Genomic DNA, 25,874 nt, shown 5'->3' with positions numbered 1-25,874 from the left:
TTAGATAAAGGGGAATGAAGGAGAGGGAGTGGAGATGGGAATAGGAAACAAAGTTGAATGAATCAGACATAACTTTCTTATGTTCATATATGAATGAATACATGACCAGTGTAACTCCACCTCATGTACAACCACAAGAATGGGAAGTTATATTCCATCTAGTATGTCAAAATATATTCTGTTATGTATAACTAAAAACAAATTTTAAAAAAGAAAAAAAATGATTCATTTTTTATATGTCATAATGACCTAATGATTATTTTAAAAAGACTTAAATATAGACAAAATGATATGATTTTTGAATTTGTTTAAAGAATAACTAGGGCTGGGTATAATGGTGTATGCCTATAATACCAGCAACTCAGGAGACTGAGACAGGAGAATCACAAGTTCAAGACTAGCCTTAACAATTTAGTGAGATCCTCAACAACTTAGCAAGACCCTGTCTGAAAATGAAAAACAAAAAAGGTCTGGAGATGTAGTGCAGTGAGAAAACATCCATGGGTTCAGTTCTTAGTACCAAAAAAACAAACAACAGAGTGAAGAAATGGCATGATTTGGGTTAGATGAAGCAAAAATTTGCCATGAGTTGATAATTGTTGAAGTTGAGTGAACGTTAAAAATTATATGAAGATCTACAGTTATGTCTGTCAAGTAAAAGACATTCTAAGTATGTGTTTTTTCTAGGGAAAGCTATGAAGAAATGGGTAGAGTCAATTGCTAAGATCATCAAGAGGAAGAAGCAAGCTCAGGCAAATGGAATAATCCATAATATTACCTTTGAAAGTCCACCTCCACCAATTGAATGGCATATCAGTAAACCAGGGCAGTTTGAAACATTTGATCTTATGACACTTCACCCAATAGAAATTGCTCGTCAGCTAACACTTTTGGAATCTTATCTCTACAGGTAGGTAATTGTTATTTCTTGGTCTATTTTCAAAAACCTTGAGCATACCTCTTACCTATTTTTTAAACATTTTGCTACATATCATGACAGCTTAAAAATATCTCATCTATTTTCCTGGGTTTGGAGGGAAGCTCATAGCAGTTTTAATCACAGTATGTCCTGTAGGTAAGTCTTCTAACATGTTGCTATATAGACCTAGATTAAGGATGAGCAATCCTTCACAAGAGGAATGGTAGGAAGACTAATGCACTACAATAGTAACAACTATTCAACAGTAAGCCCCTGTCACTATCATTCCATTAAAATCTTTTCTGTATCCAGGAGCCCTCATTTGAAATATAAATATCTAGAGAAGTTATCCTAATGATAAGCAGCCATGTAATGAGTGCTCATGTATAACAAAAACATTACAAATGAAATTGAAATTCTATAATTCTCCCTAATTCATTGCTCTCCTTTCCCCGCAAGAAATAACAACTACTAACCAACAATAAAAAAAAAATAACAACTACCCAGAATTTGATGCTTACTCTGTTTGTCTCTCTCTCTATACACACACACATTTTCCTAAATAATATATAGTATTGGCTTGTACATTTTAAACATACTTATTCTGCATCATGTTTTTACTTATATTCTTTTTGATATCTGTTAAAGTCCATGAATATAGTTCTAGTTCACTTATTTTAGCCATTCTATGAGTATTCCACAGTTTATTCAGTCTCTTTTTGGTGAACTGGTAGATTGTTTGGCGTTTTACCTTCTGTAAATAGTGCTTCAGTGAACAGTCTTGTGAATGAGTTCTTGTAACTTTCTGTAAGAGTTTACATAGGAATGTACTTAGCAATAGAATTGTTGGGTCAGCTAGTATGTATATCTTTAGTAATGGAAGATCCTGCTGAATTGTTTTACAAAGTGATTGTATCAATTTTTACTTGCATATTGGAGTTGGAGATTATTTTATTATTTCTTACCAATTTGATATTATTAAGGTTTTGTGGCTTTGGCAATAATAAAATGGAATTTTATTGCAGTTTTTTTTTTTCCTGAGAGAAAATATTTTTTCATGTTTGTCATTATCAGTTTTTAAATTAAGTTTAGCAGATCTTTAAATAATCTTGATACTAATCCTTTATAGATAGATTAGGTTGTACTGATTTTTTAAAATTTATTTTTAGGAAAGTCCAGCCTTCTGAACTTGTAGGGAGTGTGTGGACCAAAGAAGATAAAGAGATAAATTCTCCAAATTTATTAAAAATGATTCGCCATACCAGAAACCTCAACCTGTGGTTTTAAAAGTAAGTTTTGTTTATTCTTTATTATTGCTTCTTAATCATCATCATAATAAGTCCTATTTAAGCTTGAATTCTGGCTCTAAAGAAGTTTCTTATTTCTTAAGTTAGGTGGAGAAACTTTTCTAAGCCATGGATTTTTTGTTGTTGTTATTAGATGCATTGTGGAAGCAGAAAATTTTGAAGAACGGGTGGCAGTACTAAGTAGAATTATAGAAATTCTGCAAGTTTTTCAAGACTTGAATAATTTCAGTGGTGTACTGGAGATAGTCAGTGCAGTAAATTCAGTGTCAGTGTACAGACTAGACCATACCTTTGAGGTAAGTTTTAGGCTTAAATATTTCATCCTTTTGGGGAAAGATAAAATGAATATCAAAGAGATTGCTCCTACTGCCTGTCTTTTTGGTACCAGGGATTGAACTTAGGGGCACTCAACTATGAACAACACCCCCAGCCCTTTTTATTTTTTATTTTGAGACAGGGTCTCATTAAGTTGCTTACAGCCTCATTAAGTTGCTGAGGCTCACCTCAAACTTCTGATTCTCCTGCCTCACCCTCCCAAGTACCTAGGATTACAACCATTCCTGGCTTGAATTTATCTTTGAATGAATCCATATTTTCCACTTAAATATAGAAATTTAAAAATATTTTTAAAAATATATCAATATATACTAGTAAGTTTAGGATTTGTCAAAGAATATAGGACCTGTACCTCTTTTTAATGTGCTTAACCTAAATATAATAAAGTTTCACATGAATTTCTTCAATGGCACTTTGATAGTCTCCCATAAATGACAAATGATATTAAATATAATCACACAAATAACTTTTTTAAAAAATTTATTTGTTCTAATCAATTATACATGACAGCAGAATGTTCTTTGATTCATTGTACACAAATGTAGCACAATTTTTCATTTCTGGTTGTACACAGAGTAGGATCACACCATTCGTGCAATCATACATGTACCTAGGGTAATGATGATCATCTCATTCTACCATCTTTTCTATTCCCATGCCCCTTCCCCTTTGGCCAATCCAAACTTCCTTCACTCAACCCATCCCCCTGTCCCCATTATGGATTAGTGTCCACTTATCAAAGTAAACAATCGACCTTTGGTTTTGGGGATTGGCTTACTTCGATTAGCATGGTATTCTCTAACTCCATGCATTTACCTGCAAATGCCATAATTTTATTCTCTTTTACTGCTGAGTAATATTCCATTGTGTATATATACCACAGTTTCTTGATCCATTCATCTATTGAAGGGCATCTAGTTTGGTTCTACAGTTTAGCTGTTGTGAATTGTGGTGCTATAAACATTGATGTGGCTTTGTCCCAATACTATGCTGTTTTTAAGTCCTTTGGGAATAGACCGAGGAGTGGGATAGCTGTGTCAAAATGGTGATTCCATTCTAAGTTTTCTGAGGAATCTCCATACTGTTTTCCAGATTGGCTGTACCAATTGCAGTCCTACCAGCAATGTATGAATGTGCCTTTTCCTCTACATCCTTGCCAACACTAATTTTTGCATGTTTTCTTGATAACTACTCTTCTGACTAGAGTGAAATGAAATCCTAGAGTTGTTTTAATTTGCATTTCTCTGATTATTAGAGATGTTGAACGTTTTTTCATGTTTGTTGATAGATTGTGTATCTTCCTCTGAGAAGTGTCACCTTTAGATATAGTCAAAAAATAATATGGAAAGAACCCTTTCTAAAATTTTATCTTTTAAATTATAAAATAATGTGTTTAGTGTATAGAAAGATTTTATGTCTTTTAATAACAAAATTGAGATTATATTGTAAGTAGATTTTTGTAGCCTACATATTTTTCTCTTTAACACTTTTTTTTAGTTTGTTGTCAAAAACAAGATTGTTAATGCCTACATAGTTTTCTGTCTCACACATAAACCATAATTTATTCCATCATTCTGTTGTGGAACAATTAAGTTATTTTGGATTTTATTGTTGTGACAAATAATTTATCATAGACCACCCATATGTAGATGTATTTTTAAGAATATGATTATTTCCTGGGGCTGGGGATATGGCTCAAGTGGTAGCGCAATCGCCTGGCATGCACAGGACATTGGATTCGATCCTCAGCACCACATAAAAATAAAAAAAAAGATGTTGTGTCCACCGAAAACTAAAAAAAAAATAATATTAAAACACTCTCTCTCTCTCTCTCTCTCTCTCTCTCTCTCTCTCTCTCTTTCTTTAAAAAAAGAATATGATTATTTCCTTAGAAGTTTCTAAAGATGGTACTTTTGCCAAGTGTTTTCTAGCAAAAAATATGATAAATGATTCTGGGTATTACTGTATTGAAAACTTTAAAGACTTTATCAGCCAAAAATAAAAATTCTCATTTTAAACTTGTGTTTTTAAAAAGTGGTGAGATGTTAGCTATTTTCAAATGCATTTATTGGCTACTAGTGATATTGGATATTTTAAAATGTATTTATTGGTCACTTTTATTTTTTTTATGATTTATTTAATTCATGTCTTCTTTCATTTTTTTGGATGTTTGCATTTTTACTTATGGACTTTTTAATATATTAAAGATATGAAGACAGTCAAACTATATCTTTTCAGTGTCTCTTTATTTTGCCTGCTTTTTAATTTAAACATTTTTATACTGCCTTGATATATAGACTCATAAATCAATCCAAATTTATGGGGTCTTCCTGTGTTTTTACTATGAAAGACTTTTTCTAAGTGAAAGCTAACAAGGTAAAAACTCAACTATATTAATATTGCCTTTGGGAATATAAATTTGTAAAACCTTTGTGGAAAGCAACCCAGCAATGTATGTTAAAATTTAAAGTACACATACTCTCAGACCCAGAATATTAAATAAATAAAATCTTAAAGAAATAAAAGCACCACAGTATAAAATTATATGTATGAAGATATAGTTATTTTAGCATTATTTTAGTAGCAGAAAACTAGAAATATTCTTCTTTCCATCAGCAGAAGAATGATTAAATACATTATCTTATACCTATAACATGGAATATTGTTCTATAGAAAAAAATGATGTCATTTTTGTACATTATCTTGCAAGAATATATGTGATATATGTGGGGAAAAAATCATAAGGAAGTTCTGAATGACTATAGTGTGATTCCATATTAGTACAACAAAACAGAACAAACCCTAAACCTCTAAGTGGAGTTGCATGAATATTAAGAATAGTGTGGAAAAATATGTCTTTCTTCATTAATTCTTTTAGTGGGTTGTGATTGGAGGGAGAAGAAGAAAAAATATTTTTATGTTTGAATTTTTCTATTTGGGTATTCGCATTTTATTTACTTATGAATTTTATATATTAAAGAAATTAACTATCTGTTCAGATTAATTATTTCAACTCAGATATTGAAAAACTCTGAGGCACTTTATTCATTTTACAGGCTAAGCATTCATTTTAAAAACTATTGGACAACAGTATTTCTTTTTTTCTTTTTTTTCTTTTTTTTTTGAGAGAGAGAGAGAGAGAGAGAGAGAGAGAGAGAGAATTTTTAATATTTATTCATTTTATTTTTTAGTTCTCGGTGGACACAACATCTTTTGTTGGTATGTGGTGCTGAGGATCGAACCCGGGCCGCATGCATGCCAGGCGAGCACTCTACTGCTTGAGCCACATCCCCAGCCTGACAGTATTTCTATAATTATATATAAGGTATAAAGAATAAAAATATCTGTGTACCTAGCATTCAGTTTAAGAGCCCCTCCATTCTTTCACTGTAATGAATCTTAGGCTTTTAATTCTCTTGCTTTTATCTAACCTATATTGTTTTATTTTGCATGTTTCTTAATTTTATAATTCTTCAATGACTCTTAGCACTGTATTCCTAAGATTGATCCATGTTGTTTATAGCTATAGTTCATTCTTTTTCATAACTATATCATAATTATAGAAATCAGTTTACCAAAATTTAATCATTTTTAATTAGTTAATAATCATTTGGAATTGTTATGAACAATATAGCTGTTAACATTCTTTATATATATCCTGATATACCCAAATATATTACTCTAAAAGTAGAATTTAGGATATAGATGTCTTCAACTTTACTAGATAATGCCAAGTTGTTCTCTCAAGTAATTGTACCAATTCACACTCCCATCAGAAATGTATGAAATCCAGTTATTTTATATTCTCATCAATACTTGATATTTTCAGGCCTTTATCTTTTCCATTATTGTGGTTTTGTTTTATATTTTCCTGATTTTTAATGAGTTTGAACCTCTATTTGGTTCTTCGTTCTTCTTGTGGAAAATTTTTAACTTTAAATTGTTATATACAAATGCTCTTATATTCTGGATTCTAAAATATCATCATTTATTTTTTTCCCAGATAAAAGCTCCCCTTTTCATCTTTTTTGTGGTGTGTTTTGATGAACAAGAATTCTTAATGTAGTCAAATTTACTTATTTTTTTCTTTGTTATTAATGCTTTTGTTCTCCACTTTAATTGCCCCCCCCCATTATCCTAATGTTTTATCTTTCTCATTAAATCCTTACTCTAGGTGGAAATGAGTTTTGAATATGGGTGAGGTTGGAATATTATTTCATTTTTTTAAATAAAAATTTTAGTTGTAAATGGACCTTTATTTTATTTATTTGTATGCAGTGCTGAGAATTGAACCCACTGCCTCACATATGCTAGGCAAGTACTCTACCACTGAGCCACAACCCCTACTATTACATTTTTTTCCATAAGGCTACCCAGTTGTTTGAATTCATTTATTGTTAATTCATTTTTCCCCATTGACCTATAGTATCAGCCGTCATATATTTAGTATCCTTATGTGTAGTCCTGTTTCTGGTCTTTTTATATTTTTTTCTATTTTTAGTTGTAGATGTATGTGGTGCTGAGGATCAAACCCAGTACCTCAAATGTGCTAGGCAAGTGCTCTGCCACTGGGCTACAACCCCAGCCTACTTGTATACTAATTCTTGAAAAGAAAGTATAGCAGATCTTTTAGCAATCTTTCAAGGTTGACTTGGTCTTAGCCCTTTATTTTCATATATAAATTTTAGAATAATTTTAAGCTTCATTTTTAAAAATTGGATTTTATTATTATTATTGGTACTGAGGATTGAACCAGGGGGCATTTTACCACTGAGTCACATTTGTAGCCCTTTTTATTTTAAGACAGGGTCTTGCTTTGTAGCTGAGGATCTTGATAAATTGCTGAGGCTGAATTTGCAGTCTTTCTGTCTCAGCCTCCTGTGTTGTAGGGATTACAGACATGTGCAACCATTGCCAAGTTGAAAATTGGAACTGTAATAGAAGTTGCATTAGATCTGTAAAATCAATTAGTGCCAATTTACAGTCATGAGTCTTCCCAACTGGGAACATGGTATATCTCTCCATTTATTTACCCATTTAATACTGTCTTATGGTTTTCTTGATAGAGACTTCATACTTTTTTTGTTAGATTTATGTTACACTTTTTAAACAAATTATTTTCCTTATTGATGAAAGATTTTCATATCTAGTTGATTTTTGACACAGCAACATTAGTAAATTCTCTTATTAACACTTTGCAGATAGAGTTTTGGAGTTTCCTTTCGGATAGTCATAATCTCTGTAAATAGTGACTTTTTCTTTCTTTTTTTTTTTCCTTTTCTTTGCAATTCCTAGTTATTTATTTTGTTTCTTGTCCCTTTTAGCTAGGACTTTTGGATAGATTTGAATAAAAGCTATGGTGCACTCTTTCTTCATAACTTAAAGGAAATATATTGAATGGTTCTCAAGTATAATGTTTGCTCTTATCAAGTTATAAACTAACATCTAGTAAGAAAATCTAACAATGAAATTTAAAAAGAAATTCCTATGTTTATTACATTAACTAAATTTGTTAATGCTTTCTTACCCTCCTGTAGTCATCTCTTTACCAAAACTCCACCCTTGTCCCCAAAAGACCTTTCAGTGGAAAAGTACTTAAATGCTGAACAATTATGATTCTCGCTTCCTACATCTAAGACTTGAAACTCTGGCTAATCAAAATTATGACTATCAAGGTCCTGAGGATGAAATTTTTTGATTGCTTAATCTTCTAATTTGTTTTAGAAAAATTTAAGGTTTTAGATTTTATATTATAGATAAAAAGAGGAAAAATCACTTTAGGCAAATGCCCAAAGGATAACCTCTCTTATTTTAATTTTTTAAAATATTTAATATCAAATGTTTGCAAAATTTTATAATTTCTAAATTTCTGTATCCATACATTTGATTGAACTATAAACGGAGATTATGCTCATTTTATATGTTTTTAAGGCATTACAGGAAAGAAAATGGAAAATTTTAGATGAAGCTGTGGAATTAAGTCAAGATCACTTTTAAAAATACCTAGTAAAACTGAAGTCAATCAATCCACCTTGTGTGCCTTTTTTTGGTAAGTTACTAAAGATGGATATTGTATTTTGAGGCAAAATGTGTTATAGTCCAAAGAGGCCAGTCTTTAGAGGTCAGGTGTTCATATTTTATATTACCTTGTCTATTTTCATCTGTATTGATAAATAAAACTTAAAACTCTATTATTTATTTTCCTGTAAAATGCAAGTTATAATACTTACCTCATGGAGTTGTAAGAATTAAAAATATTTTATCTATACAACCTAATACAAATTCTATCAGAACAGGCACTCAGAGAGTGGTAACTATTGTTTTTATCTATTTATGTCATATCTACAGTGTTCGTTTTCTCTTTATTAAAGGCTTTTAAGTGATTTGTTAAAACAATTCAGCAATTCTGTTCTGCAAACAGTGTATTCACACAATTCTAGATGGTATAAATCAATTACTCAACATTGCCTGTTTGTTTTGTTTTGCTTTGCAATGGCGTCTTGCTATGTATCCCAGGCAGGTCTCAAATTCCTGGGTCAAGCAATCCTCTTGCTTCAGCCTTCTGAGTAGCTGGAACTTTAGGTGTGTGCCTCTGCTTTGAATGTGATCTCTTGATGCATTCAACATAGATGATACATGTGAGGCTGCTGGTGGCATAATATGGAATACTGTTTTGTAGTAAACATTTTTGTTGTAAAGTAATGATAAAAAGTGTAGTATAGTAAATGCATAAACCAGTAACAGTCATTTATTACTATTATCAAGTATTAAGTACTGTTCATAGACAAACATGCTATACTTTTCTGACAGGTCTGTTTATGGAGGCTTGAAAAATATGTTATGTTGGCATCATGACAGCTACATCTCTAGGCAATGAGAATTTTTCAGTTCTATTATAATCTTACGGGACCACTTTCGTATATGTGGTGTGTTTTATGTGCTATACTTTAATATGGTGGGCAGCAACAGTGTGTTTGTTTACAACAGCATCACCACAAACACTTGAGTAGCATATTGTACTATAATGTTACAGCAGTTTTTCAGCTTAATTCTAGTCTGTGTGTGTGTGTGTGTGTGTGTGTGTGTGTGTGTGTGTGTGTGTATGTGTGTGTGTGTGTATGTGCGTGCGCACGCGCACGGGCACACACACATTCATGCTGGGGATTTAACCCAGGGCATCTCACATGCTAAGCACCTGTTCTTATCACTAGGCTATATTCCTAGCCCCTCCATTCTAGCCTTATAGATCATTTTTATATAAATATAATAATGTGATGTATGACTAAACTGTTGAAATTGTATAATTTATTTAAATCAAGGTTTTCCAACCTCAGCACTATTGGCATATGAATCAAATAAATGAGTAAATGTCATGTGCTTGTAGGATGTTTAGTAGCCTCCAAGTTTCCTGTTTACTATATGCTGGTAACACCTACATCATGATAACCAGAAATGTCTCCAGACATTTCCAATACACTGTTAGGAACAAAATTATCAATTGATAACTACTAATTTAAATATATTAGTAATTATTCGAAAAAGGAGATTAAAGTTTCTATTGTGAAAGATTAAAATATAATTGGTTTTTAAATCTAAATCATGGGCTCTGAGAAAACAATTTAAGTCTGAACTCTTATTAATCAGCAGTGCTTATGATATTGATGATCACTTAAAGATTATTGAAAATAAATATTTAAAATCAAGCATTATTACAGAGGTAATAAGACCATACTCAATAAAAATTTGAAAGTGTTGTAATGTGAAAATAAATAAATAAAATAAAATAAAATCAAGCATTAAAAATTTTGGTTCGATTTAAAACTTATAATTTAGACTTTATAAACACGGTTTAGGAAAGCTCAATTTGCTATTTCTTAGACTAGTAGCCTTTATTTTCTTTTTATTTTAAATTTTTTCTATGTTAAAAAAATTAATGGAGAATTAATCATAACCATAAAGTCTATCAGAGCCTTGCCTTATCAACATTATGGAGTGGAATTGCTAGTAAGTCTTTTAGTTTTACAAGATTGTTTTCCCAAATGATTGATTAAATGACCAATTTTAAAATAAATTTTCTTTAAATATTTTTTTCACTAGGAATATATTTAACAAATATTCTGAAGACTGAAGAAGGGAATAATGATTTTTTAAAAAAGAAAGGGAAAGATTTGAACAATTTCAGTAAGAGGAGAAAAGTGGCAGAAATTACTGGAGAAATTCAGCAATATCAGAATCAGCCTTATCGTTTACAAATAGAACCAGAAATGAGGGTAAATATTTTTTTTCCTTGTCTTTAAAAGGGAATGTGTTAAGTACTCGATGATCTCTACAAAATACCATAATCACATATCATGCTGTTTATTTTGCTTTGTAAATAAAATGAGTTAATAATTGGTAGTTAACAATGTTAAATATTATACCTACACTATCTGCAGTTATTTATACGAAGTGCTTTCTCTTGAAAATATCACTTCTTTGTTGAGTTGGTTCAAGCAACACTTCCAAAAAAGCGAATGGCAAAGTTGAACAAAAGAAGTTTTTCTGATGTCCATGCAGTAAAAATCCACTACTAATTTCATCATTGATGGATAACCATTTTAAATATTTTATGTGAGCCAGTATAACATTAAACAACTTATCTTCTCAGAAGATGACTATGCTTAAGTAGGAGAAGAGTTTGGAAGAGTGGTATATATGCATAGCACAAAAGGGCTTTAATATTCTATCAACTGATGTTCTATTTTGAACAATGGTGTATAATACTGATACTGTGATATCATAAGTGTGCATTTTCTGGCTTTCCTACAGGTATACTTTAATTCACTGGGAACATACATTCTTGCTAATATTTTGGTAGTGGAAATCACATGATGAACCCTCTTAGAAACATTATGCTTAGTGTATTCTATGGCTTTGTCTCATTTTAAGTTGAGCATTATAGGAATGCATTATTTTAGTTTTAACTCTGCCAATATATCTATCTAGTGACCTGTTGCTATTTCTGTCTTTATTGAAATTTTTGTCCTAAGAAAGTTAGGATTGTACTTTTTTCCTAACAGGGGAAAAAATGTGGGATGCCATCTAAATTAGAGTGCATTATGATACCACGTTTATATTAAATGAACTTAATATATCATATGTATTTGAAATTGAGAACATATTGTAATTTAACTTTTCATGTTAAAAATTATGCTACATTCTTAAAAGAATCTACAAATTGGGCATATTGAATGAAAATAGCCACTATCATTTCTACCTTCCTGAATTATGAGATAGTTACTATTCTTTGTTCCCAGTTCAAATACTCTACAGTCCTTAGAAAGAATGACCTAAAGCATACCATTAATTAAAATGCAGACATATAACTGTTTTAAAGTAAATAGTAATTTTTGTTGCCTATTTCATTGAGCCCACCCTCTCTATGTGGATCTTCAGAAGGCTAATAAGAAAATGTGTTCTTAAAGTCAGATTAGAGTTCACAATATATTTTTTCCACAGAAATAATTTTACATTGTTATTGGGTATACTTGAAATAATACTTTAAGCATTTGTATCTCAGTAGCATATATGCCAATAGGTTTTTTTGTTCTGATCTAGGTTTCTTACCATCATTTAAAGCATTTTGGAGAAGGGGAATGCCTCTTTATGATTGAATCAAAGTACATTTAAAATATATACAAACTAAGCTATTCATTTTACAAAACCAACATTAATCAAACAAAATCATATTTTTAAGTTAGAACAAATGATGAGAAAATTAAAAATAAAGCTTTCTAAAAGTTTTTAAATTACCATTGGCTAGTGTAATATAAGTTAGCTAACTTGAGTATAAAAAATAATTGTTTGTGTTAGAGGAGTGATATACTTTTCAAGTTCATTTTGCCTCTTACAAAAGCCAAACCCAATAAATATCTTTTACTTGCTTGTAAACACTCAAAAATGAAATAAAGCTAAATCCAGAAATTTGCGTCTAAGGAATTTTCAAAGATAACCATAAGAATTATGTAGAAAAATATTTGCACCAGGAGTTAATAATTATTATTATAGCAAAGAATTAAAAGGCTTTTATCTGGATAACTGCCTATATAAGGATTAGTGAAATGAATTCTGGAACATGTCTGATAAAATTCCATAGACTTAAAATTTGTACTTTATAAGATAAGTAAACCACATGGGAACAACTTGACTATAAACTTTTAAAAAGATTAAAAATAAATATGGTGTTACCCCAATTTTGCAAAAAAGAAAAAGTTTCTATTTATTTATTTATGTATATATAATCACACATAATAAAACACCAGAAAATATAGTAAAATATAAACAGGGTGGTTTCTAATTAGTGAGATTCCTTTTTTTTTTGAGGGGAGCACTTTGCTAAAGTATTAAATTTCCTACTTCAGAGCTTAAATTTTTACTTGCAAAATATTTGGTGAATATTTTTTGATAAAGATAAAATATTTTTGATAAAAATACTTTTGTACTAGAATTTGACACAGGTAAGTTATAAAGTTTATTATAATTTCTCTTGATTACTTTTGAATATGTCTTTCCAATTATCAAAGTTCTATGGTGGTTTTTTAAACTATAATTTTGGTTCTAAACACTTTTGTTAGCTTACTCATGATCATTATGTTATAATTAGTAGGACTACTAAAGGATAAGTGTTAACTACTGAGCCATTAAAACCTGTTCATCTTATAATCATAATGTTTGACTAGAATATGACTTCCAGAGAAATTATGTAATCTTATTGAAAAGTAGAGTGACTGGAATAAACAATCTTTGTAACCTTTCCAGACATTGTGATCCCTTAATTTTTTAGTTTTAAAAATGATAAAATAAATAATTTTCACTAAAAATTTGAGTAAGTATATACTTAGGAGTATTTCTTTAATTCCAGAGGTTCTTTGAAAACCTTAACCCCATGGGAAGCTCATCTGAAAAAGAGTTTACAGATTATTTGTTCAACAAGTCACTAGAAATCGAACCCCGAAACTACAAACAGCCTCCTCGATTTGTAAGTCCATGACAATGTTGGAAAATATTATTTTTAATATTATTCAACCTATTTCCTTAAAATTGTAATCAAATAGCTATTTTTAGATATTTTATAGTACTATTTCTAAAATTATGTATACTGTAAAGGAAGATATCAGCTTTTTTGATAAAATCTGATGTATCCTTTGTCCTACTACCATTTATCTGTCAATTTTTGATCCCTTCTAGTATAAGAGAAACAGGTGTGAGAATATGAGAGCCTAGCAGTAGCTGAATGGAACAAAGGAAGTGAAAAGAACTGGGAAAAGAGTAAGCAGTAGTATATAGGTTTTTTTTTTTTTGCTTGACCATTGGCTCTTGCCATTAGGGCTCCATGGTCTGTGGTTGCCAGTGAAATCCATCTCTCACACTAGGAATTGCTTCTACACTTTCTAGTTATTCCACAGGTTTGCAGTGGCAACAGAAATAATGGAAGACTAATTCTAAGTCACTGAAAGTGAAGCAAGATTTGGAAAAAAGTAAAAATCATTTATAAACAGACTCCCTTTGGCAAAGCAGTAAACTAGGTAGTTGCATGGTATCTCATTCTCACATCAGTATATGATAGAGATTATCCTAACTTTATAAGTAAAAAAATTGAGGCTCAAAGAGATTAAATAACTTTTTCAAGACTGAACAGCTAGTTTTAGGCACAGTTGAGATTTTAACTCAAACTTTTTTGAGTGGGTGCTAGGGATCTATCCCAGGGCCTCATGCATGGAAGGCAAGGGCTCTACCACTAAGCTATATCCCCAGTCTTTTTAATTTTTTTTTAATTTTAGAGACAGGATGTCTCTTACATTGCCCAGTGTTTTAGTCACTTTTTCATCACTATGACCAAAAAGAACAACATCAAGAGGAAAAAGTTTATTTTGGCTCATGGTTTCAGAGGTTCAGTCCATGGTCAGTGGACCCCTAATTTTGGGCCTGAGGTGAGATAGAACATCAGGCAGAAGCAGAAAAGCGTGAAAGAGGTAAAGCAGCTCAAGATGTGGAAACCAGGCAGCAGAAGCACTCTTTCTCACCAGGGTCAAAATATAAACCCAACGGTATAACTCCCAGTGATATACTTCTTCAGCTATACCCTACCTGCCCATAGTTACGACTCAGTTAATTCATTGAAGTGAATTAATCCACTGATTATGTTATAGGTCTCATAATCTTATCATTTCACCCCTCAACATTCCCTCATTGTCTCACACATCAACTTTTGGGGGATACCACATATCCAAACCACAACATCCAAGCTGGCCTCAAACTTGACAATCCTCCTACCTCATCCTCCTGAGTAGCTGGGATTATAGGCATTTACCACAGCATTTGCCTCCAACTCAAATTTATGAATCTGAGATTTTTGTTTTTTCATCAAGTTACCACTGCCAGAGTTTTAAAATTGGGATGGAGTTTAGGATAGGGAACAATGATAGCCCTCTTCACCAAAGGGTTTTGAAAGCACTGTTATAGAGATTGAACATTTAGTATAAGAAAAGGGGAAAAGGGGACTTTTTAAAAAGTGAAGCACATAACATAATATAAACATAAATTATGTTACCAGTAAATATTTATTAAATTGATATAAGTTATTTGAAAAAAAGTTTAGATATAAGTGTTTTAGGAGCTAAAGGTTGTTTTGACACAATTTTTTAGGCATTTTATTTCTACAGTTATTGAAAGAGATTTACTTATATTCAAGTTCATTTTTAAATTAATCCAGTTAAATCCAGAAGTTATTACTAGAATACCACAAACTGCCGCTGCAGATTGGTATTTTGTTGCACTCTTTTAATTTATTCCTTGAGAATTAATTAACTGGTTCCTTGAGAACTAATTAACTAATAATGTAACTCATGAAAATAAATGATACTAATTATGTTTACTTTTCCTAGGCTAGGAAATCAACCTACTCCTTAAAATCTCCTGGAATAGGGCCTAATTCAGGACGGCATGGCTCTACCTCAGGCACTTTATGAGGTTATCCAACACAATTAGAAAGAGAACCTTATAAGATAAGCTTTAGTCGGGTTGCTGAAACTGAGCTCGAATCAACAGTGTCAGCACCAACCTCTCCAAATACACCATCTACTCCACCAGTGTCTGCTTCTTCAGAACATAGTGTGTTTTCAGATATGGATCTCAATAGTTCCTGTGGTAAGTATTTGATAAAAACCATTTGGTAAAAAAGGAATTTTTGTTTCGGATAATTCTCATCATTTTAATTAACAAACTACAGAATCCTTTGTAATCAAATCAGTATGAAAAGTAGCATCTAAATGTGAAAATGGTGATTATCACACTTATGCATTTGTTAATGCATGTTGTTTTCTGATTTATTCATTCAAAAAGATTTATTTAGTACTTTTGGGACCTCACCACCACTTGAAAGGGAGCAACAGGCAGTGAATAAAAAAATAAGTACATAAGTTCAGTGAGGAAAATTGAAAGGGACTGTGATAGAAGGGGAACCATTTACACTAAGAAAGAGAAAAACATTCTAGGTACAAGGAATACTTAGTTTCATCTTTCTAAAAAAAACTGACACATTAAAAGATGGTGATAAAATTTTGTGCTATGTATATTACATGTTACTTTATGCTGACATGTAAAAATAAAACCATACATGTTACCTATCTTTTCAAATTAATTTTTCTCTTTCCAATAGGTAGCAATAGCATCTTTGCTACAGTGCTCTTGCCACATTCAAGTAAGTATGATTCTAATGAAATTACTATAATAATAATAATTTGGTTTACCAAATTTGTATTTGAACATTTTGGGGCTTAGCAACATGGAAAGAATAAGAAAATTTTTTTCCCTCCCTCCTTCCCCTCTCCCCTTCACCCTATCCCTCTTTTCTTCTTTATTTCTGTTGTGCTGGAGATTGAGCCCCAGGCCCTATACATTCTAGACAAACCCTCTACTGATGAGCTATATTCCCAGCTTGAAAGAAATTTTTATAAATAAATTGAATTATTTGCTTATTGTTATGTAATATTTAAATTTTCCTATAGTTTTTTAAAATTATTTTATGACCTGTGTTCAAGGGACTGTGTGACCTTGAACAAATTATTTTTTATCTCCAAACTTATTAAGGACCAAATGAAATAACTATTTAGAATACCTAATTTGTTTCTTAGCACAGAATGAACAATTATTTCATATCAGTTACCTATCTTCTTCCCCACCCCTTCCAATTCATTTTCCTGTAGGAATAATACACAGTCAGCACTTTATATATGTGGTTTCCATACCCATGGATTCAGTCAGCCACATATTGAAAATGTAGTTATACCTACAGTGCTTGCATCTGTACTGAACACATATAGACTTTTTTATATTGTCATTGTTTCCTAAACAATACAGTGTAACTATTTATATAGTATTTCTACTATAGCAGGTATTATAAATAATCTAGAACTGGGCATGGAGGCACACACCTGTAATCCCAGCTACCCAGGAGGCTGAGGCAGGAGGATTGCAAATTCAGTGTCACCCTGGACAATTAGAAATACCTCCAGGGTTTGTATTTAAAAAAAAAACAAAAACCCTGCACTGCTAAAGCACTGGCCTAGCATATGTGACACCCTGGGTTCAATCCCTAGTACCCCACCTCAAAACAATACTAATAATGTAGAGAGGATTTAAATTTGCAGAATATATGTAGGTTAAAAGCAAATATATCATAGTAAATTGCATTATATAACATTATTATGCATTGTAAGAGACTTAAACATCTGTGGAGTTTGTATCTGTGAAATATGCTATAATCAGTCCCAGATACCAAGGGATGACTATATTAAATGTTTATTTAAAGTTCCCAGGATAGCGTTTGATAATTTATTTCTTGATATCTTATTTAGTTAAAGTAGTATTTTAAGAAAAGCAGTATTTTATCATTCTAAATTATTTCATCATTTATTATCAAAATGTTATTAACTTTCTGTGGCAATTTGTTTAAGACAAAAATAACCCAAAAAGGAACACAGCAGCTTTGGGAATAATTCTCTCAATCTGGAGAACCTCCCGTCTAACATAGTAAAATGTATATGTTATAGACAGTAGCAGGAATTCCAGTCTTTTCAATGGCTCTGAGTCAGAGGCTGAGACAGCAACCAATGCAAACTGGTTAAACACTTAAAATGAAATTAACAGAAGCTCCCTACCCCATGTCTCTTCACCCCTTTTCTTGTTCCTCATTGAAACTTCATTTCTAAAATGATTTTTTATATTGCTTCCTCTTTTGAATCATTAATTTTACATACTATTTACTGATGAGGATTTCATGTTCTGCCTTACCTATACTTATCACATTGAGGGCAATGTGATATTATTCACTATTAGATCAAATGGTATTTATTGTATTTCCTTTTTAATACACTTTTATTTCCTGGAGTTAAGAATTTACTCATTAAAGCATGGATTTGTTTAAGACATTGCTTGGTCTTCCCATGCCCTTTTATAGCACATTTTCATAAGATCAAGCCTATTAGAAAACCTATCAGAGTTTTCATTTATCTTCCCCTTTCCACCCCTTCTCCTCTTCCACTTGGAAACCTCCTTCCTGACATTTTCCAATTTGAACTGGTTGCTGTCTTAGCCTCTGACCCAACCATCATCTTAGAAGTTTCTTTATCATCCAGAAATTCCCTTCACCTTCCTCCTGTATTGAATTTTTGTTTCTTAGATTCCTTTCTTTATGTGTTCCCTCATTTTGGTAGGGGCACATACTTGCATAGTAACCTGTTAAAGTATACTATAGTATATAAATGTTTAAGTTCTTAAGTTTCTGGAAGTGTATTATACATTTAATTGTTAATAGTGTGCCTGAGTATAGAATTTAAATTATCTTTACTGTCTTCTAGCTTTTATAATTGCTAATACCATATTAATTCATTCACATATTGAATGTAATTTTTTCCTTTTTTTGGTAGTACTGAAGGTTGAACTCAGGGATACTCTGCCACTGAACTACATACACAACCTTTTTATTTTTTATTTTAAGATAGGGTTTTTTAAATTTTAAGATAGCTGCCTTGACTAACCTCAAAATTGTGATTCTCCTGCCTCAGACTCTGTAGTATCTTGGATTATAGGCATGTGCCACTGTGCCCAGTTCAGTACATATTTCTGAATGCTTGATATGTACAAGAGATATGGCAGTGAACAAAATAGACAAAAATTATTCTTTCAGTGACCACAGTTTCTGTTTCCTTTTTTTTTAAATAGCCAAGGTATAACTACAGTTGTAAAAGGATTTAAATGAAGTAAAAGTTTATTTCTCAAAAAAGCCAGAACAAGTAGACATTTCTGCTCCACAGGATTTTCAGGCTAGCAGGGTGATTCAGAATTCTCAAGATGTGGCTTCAATCTCTATCTTGAACAACTGCTCCAATAGTTACCATTTTTCAGCTAGCAGAAAGGTGGAGAGCAAGAACATTTGTTATGAAAGCATGCATACATCACTTCTGCTCTCATTCCAAAACTTAGTCACATGGGCTTACCTAGCTGCAAGGTAGGTTAAGAAATGCTGTTTGTAACCACACAGCCTTTCTTAGCCTCTGGTATTAGCTGGCAATTCTTGTATACCTTTTCTTTCTGATATTTCATTGTACACAGATTTTTGTTTCATGCACAAAATTATTTGCCTTCAGGTTCTCAAAGATGAAACATAAATGAAGCCAGGCATGGTGGTGCATGCCTGTAATCTCAGTAGCTTGGGAGGCTAAGGCAGGAGATTGCAAATTCAAGGCCAGCCTCAGCAACTTAGTAAGAAGCTGTTTCAAAATTAAAAAAATTAAAAGGGCTGAGGATGTGGCTCAGTGGTTAAGCACCCTTGGGTTCAATCTTTAGTAACGACAAAGAAAAGGAAAATAAAATAAATGAATTTTGTGTTTACCTTCAGGCTATGTGTATAAAGTGTATGTGAAACATAAATGAATTTTTTTATTTAAACTTGGGCCTCAACCCCCAAATATCTTATTATATATGTAAATATTCCAAGTCTAAAATCCTTATTACTTCCTGTCCCAACCATTTTGGATAAGCAGTATTCAACCTACACTTAGTTTGTACAGCTTCTCAGCTAAGCACAAGGGATTTGGTGGCAAACAAGAAAGACTTTCTGCCTGTTTATACAAAATACCTCCAAATTTTTTGGAAAAAAATCATGTGCATGCAGATTATATTGCTCATCTTCCTCTCTTGATTTTTTACTTCATTTATAGCTCCTTGGTCTCTATGTTAGTTCCTCTTCAGCTTTCCAAACTGTTAACATTGGAAAGACTTGATCTTGAAACCTCTTTGTTTCTTTGTTTCTCACTTACCTCATTCATTAACATATCATTTATGGGATAATTTCCAGGTTCATATCTCCAACTAGATTTAGACTCATATATTCAATGACCTGTTCCACATTTTCATTTGGATATCTGATAGGAATCTAAACTTAACCTTTCCAAAACTGAGCCTCCAAAGCTGTTTTTCCTACCGCCTTCTCATCTCAATTCAGTTACTTAGGCCAAAAATATGAGAAGTAGCTTTTCTCTCTTTCTTCATACCTCAAATGTGACCCAATCAACAAATCTTGATTACCCTCAATATATATCAAGAATCTAACTATCTCTTACCATTTCTACTGCTACTACGCTGATAGCCACTACAATCTCTTAACCTTTTTCAATATGATAGCATCCTAATTTTCCATTTTTCTTGCTTTAGTATATTTTTTTCCTTTTTTAAAAATTAAAGCATTATAATTCTACATAGTATTTGGGTTCATTTTGACAAGATCATACATACAAGGAATTTGATTTCCTCTCCTCCGAATTTTCTCTGACCCTTACTGATCTTCCTTTCACTCCTTTATTTATCTATATTTAACTGGTATTTTCTACATATACATTAAGGAGAAATTCCCTTTGGCACATTTACATATGTATATAAAATGATTTTGTTAAATTCATTTCATGTTTCTTTAACTTTCCTTTCCTTTTTTCTTCTCGTTTTCATACTTCTACTCCAATGTGATATTCCCTGTATCTTTATGATATCTACTTTCCTCCCCCAAAGCCTTCTTTCCCTTATTTTGTTCTAGCTTCCACATATAATAGAAAATATTTGATCCTTGATTTTCTGAGTCAGGCTTATTTCACTTAGCATACTTTTCTCCATCTTCATCTGTTTACCTGCAAAAGCCATTATTTCACTCTTCTTTATGGCTGAGTAAAACTCCATTGTGTATATATATTTGCCACATTTTTTTTGATCCACTTATCTGTTGACAGGCATCTGGGTTGGCTTCATAATTTGGCTATTGTGAATTGTGCTGCTGTAAACATTGTGGTGGCTGTATCACTATAGTATGCTGATTTTAGTTATTTTGAACAAACACTGAGGAGTGGGATATAGCTGGGTCATATGGTTTTTCCAAAGTGGTTATACTAATTTGCAGTCCCACTAACAATGTATGAGTGTACCTTTTTCTCCATATCCTCATCAGCATATATTATCTATATTCTTGATAATTGCCATTCTGATTAAGTGAGATGAAAGCTTAGTGTAGTTTTGATTTGCATTTCCCTGATTGCTAGAGATTTTGAACATTTTTCATATATTTGTTGGCCATTTGTGTTTCTTCTTTTGAGGTATGTCTGTTTTTTGCCTTATAACTGTGAGGTTATTTTGGCATTGAGTTTTTTGAGATCTTTATATATTATTAATATTAATTAATCCCCTGTCAGTGGAGCAGCTGACAAAGATTTTTTCCCATTTTGTAGACTCTTTCTTCACATGCTTAATCATTTCCTTTGCTGTGTAGAAAGAAACTTTTAATTTGATGACATCCCAGTTATTGATTCTTGGTTTTATTTCTTGAGCTTTAGGGGTCTTGCTGAGGAATTGATGCCTCCACCTATAGATGGGGTGTTGACCCTATTCTCTTTGAGCAATTTTAAGATTTCTGGTATAATTTCTAACTCTTTGATCCATTTTGATTTGACTTTTGTGCAGAATGAAAGATGGGGATCTACTTTCATTCTTCTACATAGAGATATCCAGTTTTCCCAGCTATTTGTTAAAAGACTGTCTTTTCTCTAACATGTATTTTTGGCATATTTTTCAAGTATTGGATGGCTGTAGAAATGTGAGTTTGTTTCTGTCTATTCCACTGATCTTCAGGCTATTTTTGCTGCTGTAGCTCTGTAATATAATTTGAGATCCTCCTGTATCACTTTTCTTATTCAGAATTGCTTTGGCTCTTCTGGATATCTTAATCTTTCAAATAAATTTAAGGACTGTTTTTTCTAGTTCTGTGAAGAATGTCATTGTTATTTTGATGGGAATTGAGTTTTTTAATCTGTATATTGCTTTTGGTAATATAGCCATTTCGACAATATTAATTCTTCCTATCCAAGAACATGGGAGGTATTTTTATGTTCTGAGATTATCTTCAATTTCTTTCTTCATTTTTCAATGTAGAAATCTTTCACCTTGTTTAGATTAATTTCCAGTTGTTTGTTTGTTTGTTTAATTTTGAGGATATTGTGAAAGGGATGATTTTCCTGATTTCTTTCTCAGCTGAATTGCTTTTGGAATACAGAAAAGCTATTGATATATGAGTGAATCCTGCTACTTTGCTAAATTCATTCATTAGCTCTAGGAATTTTATGGAAGAATTTTTTTGGTCTTCTAAATATAAGATCATGTCATCAACAGACAGTGATAAGTTTGACTTCTTATTTTCCTGTTTGTATTCCTTAATTTCCTTCTCTTGCCTGATTGCTCTGGCTAGAGTTTCGAGAACTATATTGAATAGAAGTGGTGAGGGTGGACATCCTAGTCTTGTTTCTGATTTTAGAGGAAAAGCTTTCATTTATTTTTCATTCAGTATGATGTTTGCTTTGGGTTTGTTGTATACAGCCTCTATAATGCTAGATAAGTTCCTTCTATCCCTAGTTTCTACAGCATTTTAACATGAATGGTTGCTGTATTTTATCAAAGGCCTTTTCAGTATCTATTGAGATGATCATATATATGGTTTTTGTTCTTTATTCTATTTAAGTGGTGAATTACATTTATTGAATTGTGTATGATGAACCAACCTTGCATCCCTAGGATGAAACCTACTTGTGGTCATGGTGTATTTTCTTCGTTATATGTGTTTTAATGTGATTTGCTAATATTTCATTAAGGATTTTTGCATCTATATTTATCAGGAAATTGGGCTGTAGTTTTCTTTCCTAGATAATTGATAATTGCCATTTGGTATCTGGTTTGGATGTTAGGGTTATACCTGCTCCAGTATACATATATTTTTTAAAAATATTTTTTTTAGTTGCAGTTGGACACAATGCCTTTATTTTCTTTATTTTTATGTGGTGCTGAGGATCGAACCCAGGGCCTCACACGTGCTAGATGAGCGGTCTACCACTGAGCCACAACCCCAGCCCCTCCAGTATGTTTTTAATACAACAGCCAGACTGATTCTTTTAGGAAATAAATAAGACCTTAACTCTCCTGTATATAAAACTTTCCATCTCACTCATATTAAAAGTTAAAGTTCCTTCATAGGGCCCACAAGGCCTTACAGGGCTTAGCTTCCTTTGATCTGTGAGATCTAATAATCTGCTGTTTTCTTCCCTTACTCTTCACTGCTTTAGGTATTCTGCCTCTAGAACACAAAGGCACATTACTACATTAGGACTTCTGCTTTTGCTATTCCTTCTGTTTCTAATGCTCTTTGACCACTTGGCATCATGGCCTGCTCCCTTGACTCCTTCAAGTTTTTGCTTAGTGTTTCCTTAGTGAGTTCTTCCCCAATCACCTGTTTAAAATTGCTTCCCATCCACCTATTCCTGAACCCCTTTCCTACAAATTATTTCTTCTTATGGTGTATAGCTATGCTACTTTTACATATTTATTATTTCTCTCCAACCAGAATATAAACTCCATAAGCAAGTCACTATTATATTGCTATCAAGTAGAACAGTATTTGGCAGTATAGTAAATAGCCCAATGTTAATGAAAACAATCTGGTAACAAAATGCACTTTATTGAAAATAAAATTGTGTTCACACAACAAGGGTTATTGAGTGTCTACTTTGTATAAACATAGTGGTTATGTGGTGGCTATAGAGTCAGACTCAAATTCAGAAACTATCAAATATGTCCCACCATCATTTAGATATCTTCTGTTTCCATGAGTCTATGTGTTTATAAAGAAGAAAAGACTCATGTCAGACTACCTTAAACAGTAAGAACCCATTCTGAAACACATAATTGGAACTGTATAGGAAAGCTGCTTTAGGACTAGTTGATTCAGTGGCTCAATGATGTTATTAAAGACTGAAGTTCCTTTTGACTCTCATTGTTTTGTCCAGATTAACATCTTTATCTACAGCTGTTTTTCCATAAGGTCATAAAAAATGCTGGCAGGAATGATAAAAGTTATATGTTTCTTTATTCAGCAGATAGAGAAAGGTTGAGAAACAAAATGGCAAAGTACTTTTCCAAAATAACAAGTTGTAACTGGGCACAAGTTTTTAAGTTGTTAAGTGGGCACAATACCTTTATTTTGTTTTATTTTTATATGGTGCCAGGGATCAAACCCAGTGCCTCACGCATGCTAGTCAAGCACTTTACCACTGAGCCACAACCCCAGTCCAAGGGATATCCTTTTTAATAGCCTCCAGAAAAATCTCCTTTGGTATTTCAGTGACCAGTTGAGTTCTACGTGATGAGTTTAATAGAGTAATTCCATTTCTTTAGCGGGAATTTTCAGACTTGAACTAATCAGGCCTTATTCCTGTTGCTAAGGGGTAAGGTCAGCTTTCCCTGAAGCACACATGGCTACATGTATGAGAAGGTGGATAAAAATCTGATTGGGGTAAGAAAATGAGAAAGTGAATCCCGTGCCCACTTCTTATCAATACTCCCAAAAGTATACTTTTCGTATCAACTGTTGGGTCCCTGAACCAGCAGAACCCCTGAAAGTAACTGCAGAGTCCACATAATCAGGGCAGCAACTTTTGACATGGAATAATAAATTTAATATCTGTATTTGAGGAAAAAGTTCCAATTCTGAGTCAATCCCTTTTCCTGGCTCCTTGTTCTTCATCATGAAAAATGTAGCAGTTGTGGAGGGGTAGGAGGGAATCTAAATGCAGTGACCAAGACCATGAATGGCTGCTAAAAATGTAACATTCTTGAGAAATACTAGTGAGATATGTCAAGTTCTGCAAGAGGATTGGAAGTAAAAAATGTACAGTAAAATTACTATATACATCAGTATAGAAAAGTTTTCCTTTTTAAAAGAAACACAAATCCATTGCTTTATAGGAAAGACAGTAGAATTAGACATAACTTTCCTTTGTTCATATAGGAATACATGACCAGTGTAACTCCACATTGTATACAACCACAAGAATTAGAAGTTATACTCCATTATGTATAATTTGTCAAAATACATTCTGTCATGTATAACTAAAAAGAAAAAATAATTTTTTTTAAAAACATAGCTCTATAAGTCAGTGGAAAGTGACTTAAAATTATCAGATGTGTTTATATCACATCTTATACACTATTTTTAATGCCCCTAATGCTTTGGCATTGCTATTCTCTATTTATTCCTTATTTATAGCTCTGATAGCTTTAATTTTCTAAACAGTCATTCGCTGCATACATCTATTGTACCTGGTTGAAATGTAGTAGAATCTGTGAGTAGTGATGAGTAGTAGCTATGACTTGTTGACATTTCCATTAAATTGTTTATACATACATTACAAATGTGGATTTGTGTTGTATTGGGCTGAAAGTTAACAGGCTTTCAGCCACCACTTTTTAATTTTTATTTAGATTCATTGTGTATGTAGCAAACTCTTGTCTTTTATTTTTTTACTGGTACTAGGGATTTAGCCCAGGGGTGCTTTAACCACTGAACTACATCCCTAGCCTTATTTTATTTTATTTTGAGACAGGGTCTTGCTAAGTTGCCCAGGCTGACTGGACTCATGATCCCCCAGCTTCAGTGTCTCAAGAGGCTGTGGGATTTCAGGTGTGCCACTACCATGTCCAGCAACTCTTGTCTTTTAAAATATAAGAATGGAAAATATTTCTTGTAATCTGCTCTTTTGCAAAGAATATTTAATTTTTAAACATTATGCAGGCAGTGAATTGTATGAACCAGATCATTTTTGTATTGATTGATTAGTAAAACTTCTATAAACTTATATTTATTAAAATAATGGCAGTACTTAGTATTATTTGCAATTTGAATCATTTAA

The 25,874-nt window shown here is 32.2% G+C and overlaps 1 pseudogene; it reads left to right on the top strand.

The window, feature by feature from the left end:
* Positions 1-25,874, top strand: part of LOC144372515 (son of sevenless homolog 2-like) — a 40,168-nt pseudogene that overhangs the window by 9,893 nt on the left and 4,401 nt on the right.

This window comes from Ictidomys tridecemlineatus, unplaced genomic scaffold (assembly GCF_052094955.1).
Source record: "Ictidomys tridecemlineatus isolate mIctTri1 unplaced genomic scaffold, mIctTri1.hap1 Scaffold_112, whole genome shotgun sequence".
NCBI classification, from domain to species: domain Eukaryota; kingdom Metazoa; phylum Chordata; class Mammalia; order Rodentia; family Sciuridae; genus Ictidomys; species Ictidomys tridecemlineatus.
This window is presented reverse-complemented; position numbering and strand designations above follow the sequence as displayed.